This window comes from Felis catus, chromosome B1 (genome assembly GCF_018350175.1).
Source record: "Felis catus isolate Fca126 chromosome B1, F.catus_Fca126_mat1.0, whole genome shotgun sequence".
Taxonomy (NCBI): domain Eukaryota; kingdom Metazoa; phylum Chordata; class Mammalia; order Carnivora; family Felidae; genus Felis; species Felis catus.
The window spans coordinates 193,954,108-193,963,608 of record NC_058371.1 but is presented as its reverse complement, the minus strand read 5'-3'; the positions used below and the strand labels follow the sequence as shown (position 1 = coordinate 193,963,608).

The 9,501-nt window shown below is 43.6% G+C and overlaps 1 long non-coding RNA gene across 1 annotated transcript; it reads right to left on the bottom strand.

The window, feature by feature from the left end:
• Positions 1-2,919: 2,919 nt before the first annotated feature.
• On the bottom strand, positions 2,920-6,766 carry LOC109499262. Its single transcript, XR_002741537.2, has 4 exons — positions 6,339-6,766; positions 4,767-4,955; positions 3,978-4,137; positions 2,920-3,646 (listed from the first exon to the last, which is right to left on the bottom strand). It is a non-coding gene; the product is annotated as an uncharacterized LOC109499262 (long non-coding RNA).
• Positions 6,767-9,501: the final 2,735 nt, after the last annotated feature.

Below are 9,501 nucleotides of genomic sequence, written 5' to 3'. Positions count from 1 at the left end.
CGAGGTCTCTGATGCGTCTTCTTGTAAGGGCATTAGTCCTATCAGGCTAAGGCCCCACCTTTAGGACCTCATTTAACTTTAATTACTTCCTCAGAGGACCGTCTCCAAATAAAGACATATTGGGGCATCAGAGCTTCAACATATGAATTGGGGGTGGGCGGGGGGACACGGACATTCAGTTTGTAACAGCTCCCAAACCTGATCTACACCGGGAAGTATATAGTTTGCTTACTAGAATGTAAATCAAGCTAACTAAAACAAGTAGGAGCTCTGTAGTAGGCAGAATGATAGCTCCCCCAAGATGTGCACATCCTAATCCTTGCAACCTATGAAAATGTCAGATTACATGACAAGGGAGAATTAAAGTCATGGATGGAATTAAATTGCTAATCAACTGGCTGTAAAATACACAAATTATCTTGGATTATCCAGCTGACACAATGTAATGACAGGAGCCCTTAAAAGTGGAGGAGGCTGTCAGAAGTTAGAGACCCAGAGAGAGACAGAGGTGTGAGAAAGCATTGACCCGACTTCCCTTTAAAGATGGAGGGTGGGGGCCATAAACCAAGGAAAGTTGATGGCAAAGAAATAGATTCTCCCAAGACCTTCCAGAAAGTAATGCAGCTCTACCTCGATTTTATCCAAGGTAGAGAGACATGTAGGACTTCTGAAGGACAGACTGTACCATAATAAATTTGTGTAATTTTAAACCACTAACTTGGTGGTAATTTGTTATACCAACAATAGAAAATTATACCTCAATAAATTGGGTTTAAAAAGAATAGCTGTTATGACCCAGTAGACTTTAAGGCAAGAAATTTTCCTGAAGCATTAGGGATACATTTTATGAGACAAAATTTTTATTTTACCAGGAAGATGTAGTATTTATAAGCAACATGGAACTAATAATATGGCCTCGAGACAACTAAAGTAGCAATAATGAACAGAGCTATACAGAAAAATATGCAAATCCACAATCAAAATGGCGGATATGAATTCAGGTCTCTCAGTAATTGAGAGAACAAACAGACCAAAGCAGTACAAATATCAAAGATTTGACTTCGTGCTGAACACATCCAACCCAATTTACTTACACAGAACATGGCTTCTAACAGCTGCAATGTATACATGCTCCTAAGTGGAGTATTTACCAATATTTTAAAATAAAGCAAAATCTACAAAATTTTCACAGATTGGAATCACACAGAATATATTCTGACCTCACAGAATTTAGCTGAGAATTATAACAAAAAGCTAATTAGAAATTAATCTTATATTTGGAAATTAAAAAAATGATCTTTTGAACAACTCATAACTCAAAGGGGAAATCAAAATAAAATTTTTAAATACCTTCAAGTTAATGATGATCGAAATACAAAATGTCAAAACTTCTAGAACAGACAGAAGCTGTGCTTAGAAGGTAATTTGTGGTCTATTGGAGAAAGGTAACGGGTTAAAAATCCGTGATCTCAGCATCAACCTCAATAAGTTCTTTTTTTAAAAAAAAAAAGTCAATTAAATCCAAAGAAGGGAATAACAAAGATAAGAGTGGAAATCAATCAAATAGAAACAAGCATACAACAGAATCAACAATGTCAAAAGCTTGTTACTTGAAAAGACTGATACAACTGATAAACCCCTGGAAAGAATAGTCAGACAAAAAGGAGAAGGTTAAATAAACAACATCATAAATACAAAGGGGGACAGAAGTAGAAAATTCTAGGGAAAAAATGTAACTTCAGTATTTTCCTGGAGTAGAATATATGGGAATATATGGATCTCCTACTGACCAGCAAGGGACTTGGGGAAAGATTCTACATCTTGTTTGTTGTAATACTCTCCTGGGTCCACTCATTTGTCAACGTTCATTGAACTGCACACTTAAAAGTCATTCACCTTATAGGATAAGAATTATACCTCAATAATGTCCACTTAAGGAAAAGGAGTAACTACTAGAAAGGAAGGGAAAAGCTCATTCAGAGATACGATTGTGAATGTAGAAAGGCCAGAGAACTACACAGAAGCCGTGGAATTCAAAAAGTAATACATCAAGATTGCTGGATTCATGGCCAATATAACAAAATCAATTGTGTTGCTAATTACCAACAACAATCAGAAAATGAAATCCAAGAGAAGATACTATTTGCATAACATCATCGAGTGTTCCATGGCTTAACTGCCAATAGAGTTTTACAGCCATGGTAAAATATCCATTGAATAGCGACATTAGTTTCTAAGTAGAATTATGAGGGGTTGTAATCGTGTCCTACGGACTGTGGTGACAGTCAGGGAGGGGCTGAGAAAGGCCCTACATTCAGGATTTGGAAGTAAGAGGAGGGTGATTGAAACAGATCAGTAAGTGACAACATAAGTGGTTTATTTAAAGACATGGAAATAGATACATAACAGTAACTTGATTCTTAAGCTATATGCATGCATAGTTTTGACAAAAATAAAACAGCTTTAAAATGAGACCACAGGGGCACCTGGGTGGCTCAGTCGGTTAAGCGGCGGACTTCAGTTCAGGTCACGATCTCGCGGTCCGTGAGTTCGAGCCCCGCGTCCGGCTCTGTGCTGACAGCTCGGAGCCTGGAGCCTGTTTCAGATTCTGTGTCTCCCTCTCTCTCTGCCCTTTCCCCCGCCCACACTCTGTCTCTCTCTCAAAAATAAATAAACAGAGGGGCACCTTGGGTGGCTCAGTCGGTTGAGCATCTGACTTTGGCTCAGGTCATGATCTCGTGGTCTGTGAGTTCGAACCCCACGTGGGGCTCTGTGCTGACAGCTCAGAGCCTGGAGCCTGCTTCAGATTCTGTGTCTCCCTCTCTCTCTGCCCCTCCCCAACTTGCACTCTGTCAAAAATAAATAGAGATTAAAAAAGTTTTAAAAATAAATAAATAAACGAACACACAAACAGTAAGAAAAAAAAAAAAAGAACACGGACTTTGGAATCAGACAGCCCTGAGTTTGAAATCCGTCTCCTCCATTTCTAGATGTGCAATCTTGGAATCACATAACCTCCCTAAGGCTTCGACTTTTCATCTGTAAAGTGGGAATAACAATACCCACTTCCTAGGGTTGTCATGGAGATTAAAATAGGCAAAAGTGAAGTCACAGGCAACAAAATGTTTAAAACCAAAGTGATCGTAGCTCCCTCCAAAAATTTGATTGCAACCCACTCTTCCTTCTAAGAGGCAGACAGTGGAAAGCAGGCGACGAAGGAACACAACTCAGATCAGCAATGGGAAAGGTCTCTATCCAGGACAGCTCCTCCTAGAGAGCCTTGAGTGGAAGGAGAAAGAACAGGCAGAGAGAGAGAGATCCAGAAAGATAGCTCCTCGTTTACCAAAGCATTCTAATGAGCTGTGGTGGCCAGCATTTTATTTCTAGGATCTCGAACCCCTTCTTATGTGTGTGGGTCCCCACGGGAGGCAGGACCAGCCTGCAGGGGCAGTGGTGATGGTGCAGACCCATGACCCATGGGCCACCCACCAGCCAGCAGTGACTCCACATCATTGCCCTCTGGTCTCCCGGTCTCCTAGGAGACGGCCTGATTCGCCAGCAGCCTTGGTGGTTGTTGAGCTCTTTAATTTTCCCTCCATAAACTCTTCTGCTTCATTCATCCGGAATCCATTTTTGTCACCTGCAACTAAGAACAATGTTGGATACATGAGTCTTTTACATGCAAAAGATGGTCTGGATTTGAACTTGCGGGGAGGGAAAAGGGCTAGGGATGAGTTGGGCAACTCCGCAAAATGAGATGAAGAGAGTTTCGGTTTTCCCTTCTGAAAAAGAGGGGACAAAGAAAGGGAAGCAGACACAGGAAGAAATGAAAAGAAACTAGCCGAGTGGCATGGCAGTGGCTAAAGGGACATTTAGGAAAGGGATTCTGGTCACTGGCATTTGGTTTTGAACGATTTGCATTGCGGTTGTATAACCCCTATCTCCACCAGGCCAAACAACGGGTAAGATTTACTCACATGGGTCTAGAGACAGGTCCGATTTGGGGTAGGGATCAAGGAAGGAGGTCGCTCCATGTGGAACAGAACAAGGAGATACTGTGTCAATCACTAGGACAGTAACAAACCAGAGAACTAAGGGTCAACGCCAAGAAAGCTGGGTTCAAAAAGGAAATTCAACCTGAGGGCAAGAAACACAGGCATGAGGCCGAAGCCGGGAACAAGGTACATACAGCCACTCCGCCACTCATCATACTTTCCTGCCCTCGTAGATCCATTTCTCAGCGGCATTCCTGCCTTTTCCAACACCCACCCCCCAAATGGATCCGTCCTGCTGTTTCTTAACTGCCTTTATATCCATTGGCTTCGCACTTACTTACATGCCACGTATTTGCAGTTGGATACTCATGTGACATTTGTCAGGGGAGTTGAAACGGACAGCAAATATACTTAGTGACCAGTCAAATACACCTTTCTGGATTATCTCTGCCTTTCATTGTCTTTAAACTAGCTCACTCCTCTATAAATCATAGAAAACTGAGAATGCAAATTAGTCTTGTCCAGAGGAGTACAAAGGAATCATGTCCAGCGGAATGCAATTGGTTATTGCCTTGTGTACAATAACCGGTTTTCATCTATCAAGCAAGTTGATTTCAGCAGCTCCGATCCCCTCACAGTAGATAGTTTAGAATGTTTGTTGATTGAATGAATGACAATGAGGCTTAAAATAGAAGCCATAAGAACGCACCAATTCAAGTCTATGATTCTTACAGGTGAGATGCGATCAGCAGAGTACCGTGCATCTTTTACCTGCCAAGGAGCACTGTCCACAATGTTTCCAGGTCCTCAGCCTCCTCCGTCAACCACCCATGACTGCTCACTGCTCTGCAGTCTCTCGCGAGAACACTCTCACTTACTGCTTCTTTTTCTCCAGTCTTGGAGAGACCTTGCATGGATGAGATCTTTGATCTACCCTGTGGATCAAAGGCAGCAGGCGACCTGGAAGGGAAGCTTGGGGTTACAACAGGGATACCTCGCTGTGGAATACTACACAAGAGTTAGAGAGAGAGAGATACAAAGACAGAGACAGAGAGCAGGCAGATTGACGTAGAGCTTATCTAAGATGTATAAAGGTTATAAAAATCAATTGCAGAACAACATGTTAGTATGGTCCATTTTTGTTAACACACACACACACACACACACACACACCAGTATATTCATTAAATAAAATGAACACAATATGCCAAACCTTTGAGAGAAGGTTGGGATTGCAGAAAATGTGTTCTTTATAGGCCCTGTGTTTCTGTAATGTCTCGATAGTATTTACAATAATCACATATTACAGTTGGAGTAGTAAAAACAAGAACCATAAAGATTTAAAAGAAAAGAGGAAAGCAGCTGATTCTACAAAGAGAAGCCCCAAGACGCAGACCCAAGGCAGTTTTGCTGCGTACATGACGTAGCAAACATTAGCCTTTATAATAGACTATTATTCTCAATCAAAACCAAGTGTGAACAGAAATGGGGTCAGCACGCTATCTTCAAACACAAACACAGCAAAATTTTCCTCGTAATGGCTTTCAAAGTATTCCCTGATAGAAATACACCTGGAAGAAAACAGACAAAGTCCATCAATCATAAATTTTCACCATTTGATGGATCGTTCGCAGCTTACGGGGAATATAATACCAGGAATAATGCATAAAATAAGTCTTCATATCATTTATGAATCTTGAATACTTTATAATTCTATATAAATATTAATGTTTAATGAGCTTACTTTTAGAAGCATTTGTTTGTTAAGCATCTAATGGGTGCTTGGTAGTCTAGTTTCACATGTGCCCACCCTTAAGTGTTGATTAATTTTATTTAATAGATATTCTTTTCTTCTTTCACTAGATGAGAAAACAGAGGTTCAGAATGGTTAGGAAACTTGCCACAAGACAGTGACAGAGGTGACCTCATTACCACCATACTGATACCAGGTAAAGTGAGAGATGGATATGTGTGTATAAACGGAATAGAATGTTCCAGCCAGGAGAACGACAGTGATAATCAAACACAAGTCTCTCTTTTCATGGTGGACTCACCTTGGACAACTGGCCCAGAGTTTCCCCAGCTGTTTGGACCGGACACTTCCCTATACATTTTGGGAACAGGGTTTCCCCTGTTTAGGGTTTAACCTCTACAGAGGTTCCCTGAAGTCCACACATGGACTCCCCAGGAAACATTCCTGCAATTCTGAGACTGAGAAATACCTTAGGTCCCTATGAGCTCTGACTCCGTTACAGTCATCGTGAACTCATGAAGAGCAATATTTGAGCAGAAATGACCCGCTCCAAAATAGGGGAAATAACATGCCCCATTGTACTGACTTACCTGAAATAGTTCTTTCACGTAATCTAGCCATTTGAGCCTGAAAGTCGTTCCGTGCATACTTCTGGACTTGAAAGACGTGGTCAGCACACTGATAGTTTAACCCCAACACCCCAATGATGGAGGTGCACGCCCACTGGCATGTTTTACCTTGGAGGTCAACAAACTTCCGGGGTCCTGGAGTTCCGGCTATATTTTTATATCACCACCAGGGGGCAGCAAAGTGCAAATAACGCCTCTCACTGCACGGGGCCTCGAAAGCTTGGGCTGGTTCGGGAGGAGAATGTGTGTCTGGTTCCCCCTGTGCTTCTCAGGTTTACAATAATGGTAACGTAATCGTTTTCCTTCTGCTCTGGAAACTGTCAGAACTAATTCATTTCGGATGAAGATATACTGACTATTCACATCTGCATCCAAATCAGTCTTTTCAGGATTCAGGTTCTACTCATTAAGCCTTTAGCTTCCCTAACCTTTTACTCAAGCCTACTGTGAGCCAGGCACCGCGCTGGGACCATAGCCCATCTCCTGCGGAAGCAGACCCTGGACAGCCACACCACCTTCTCAGGGCGACTTTCCCGGCCACTTGCCCTTCTTTTTCAGTGTCTCTTAAGCACGTTCTCATCTTATCTTATTTTTGCTGGTCTACCCTGCCCCTCTCGCGCCAAAATTTTATCCGTTCTGCTTATTGGTGTATCCCCAGCTCTCAGAACAGTGCCCACACATAATGGAGGCTCAAAACGGTATGTGGCATGAACAAACATAAAGCTTCCGACACATCATGCAGAGGAGGTGGGCACATACACCTTCATCTGATCTAGACACGACAACGTGGCTCCCTCGCCCGATGTTCCATTTCCCATTCCCACCAGCAGTGGATGAGCGTGAGACCCCGTGGCAATAATACTTGCTGTTAGCATTCCAAGGAACATCACCTACACTGTCCTTCCACGGAAGAGAGACTCGAAGTCAAAGTGGAGGAGAGCTCGCCCAAGGCTGCACTGGTCTCCAACGGTTGAGTTGGGTTCCAAGCCAGGACTCCTTACCCCGGTCCACCCTTCTGCCTACCGGGCGTTTTCTTTTTCCTTAATTCTTTTTCCTTAAATATCACCTCCTGGAACAACAAACGGCATATGCTAATAACACGGTCTGCAAAATATTTATTTGGTAATTGGCAGACACAAGACTTGGGCCTCTGTCTCCGGAATCCCCAGACCCACACTCTCAGAGGCTCCTCTCTGATTAGCCTCTCTGCATGAGACCCAGTACGTAGATCCTAGTGCCTACATAGTGCTGGGTCCTTCAGGAATATGCAGTCATTTGTTCCTTAACAATCCTGTGTATGTGCTATCATTATCCCCTTCTTTCTCGTGAGAAAATGTAATAATGGCATACATTCCACCTACATGGCACTTAGCATGGCCTTGAGATTTTTCTAAGGGTTCCCTTAACAGCCTCTGAGATAAGGACCATTGTTGTTCCCTATTACAGAGGTGGACCCTGAGGTCAAGAAAAGGTAAGAAGCTGGCCAAGCCACTCTGCAAGGAAGTGGCAAAGCCACCCTGTTTCCTTGCTCTGCTCAGTCTCCTCAAAGAGAATAGAGGCTCAGAACTGTGAGGTCCATTGGTCCCATCTGACTCCACTTCTGTGCATGGTTTTTTCACAGTGTTAGTCTACAGGTTTGGGCCAGAAAAGCCTTTTGTCAGAAAGTCACAGGCCTGAAATTCGGCAGCAAAGAAGAGACAGTGGATGTAAAAGCCGCCCAGGCTGCAAACGGTATTTCCTCTCCGGGTCTATTCTCCTCCAATTTGCTGTCATCTGCCAAGATCTTTCTGGGACGCTGAAGCTTTAAGAGCTTTAACTTTGCATTAACCGGCCAAGGGATGGGCTGGATGTTCTATGTCCACCCTTCGATCTGGGCATCCAGATGTTGGCTCTGCCGTGGGTGTGGGGGACTCCCCAGAGCTTGCCCTTCCAGTCTAAGCTGGACAGTGAACTGAAGTTACCTCATAGTGACTTGGAAGTGGTGTTTGTGGGAACAAAGCTGGTTCGCTCTGTTATTCTGTCGAACTAATCTGGGCTCCAAGCCCCTTTGAAAGTCATCAGGAGAACACAGTCTAAAAAAGATGGACAGGAAGTAGATCTTTTGCTGGCTGGAGGTGTTCTTGCTGATTGAACTTTTACATCTGGTAGGACATGAAGGAGCAGAAAGGGTTCGGCTCACTAACGCTATACCCTTCGCTCATCTCTGTACATCTGGCTAGAGTTCTGACCTCTGGACCTGGAATGTGCTGATCAATCTCAGAGCCTCTTTCTGATGGCAAAACACAATGTGACACACAAAGGCGCCGGAATCCCACGGACAGGGAATGCGCCATCACACACACTCGATGTACGAATGTGGGCAAGTAGTTTTGCCTCTCTGAGCATCAGTGTCCTGACGCCTTGTCCTGATGCCCAAAGCCTTGTTCATGGGACTGTTGTAAATACCTGGGACTTAATATACGCTCAATAAATGACTTAATCTACACTCAATAATATACACTCAATAAATGACTTAATCTACACTCAATAATATACACTTAATATACACTCAGTCAATGACTATATGGGGTTAAAAGCCAAAAAGGAGCAGGTCTGAGCCAGGCTCCACTTCCTGCCATCTAGGTAGTGCCAGACAAATCATTTTCCCTCTTGCAGGGGCCTGACCTGTTTTTCTAGAGTTCCCAGGGCGTCCCATGGAGACCACTGGAGTCTCCATGGCCAATCTCCAGGAGGAAGACAGGATTTATTGAACATCTACTAAGTACCAGCCACTGATCCAGACACTGTTCCTTCATTCTCCCCCTTAAACGTCTCAGCCACCCCTGATGCAGATGCTGCTATCACAAGTTCACGAGCTTCCCAAAGTTGCACTAATGGAGACCGGTAAAATCTACACTGCTGCCCATGTCTGCCTGTGTCCCAAACTCCACTGCTCCCAGATGACCTCAAGACATTGGAAAAATGAAAATTCTTATGGGCAAGTCAGGAAGCTTCAGTCTATAAAAAGCTGAAAGCAGGGGCACCTGGGTGGCTCACCTGGTTAAGCGACTGACTTCGGATCAGGTCATGATCTCATCGTTTGTGAGTTCGAGCCCCACATCGGGCTCTGTGCTGATAGCTCAGA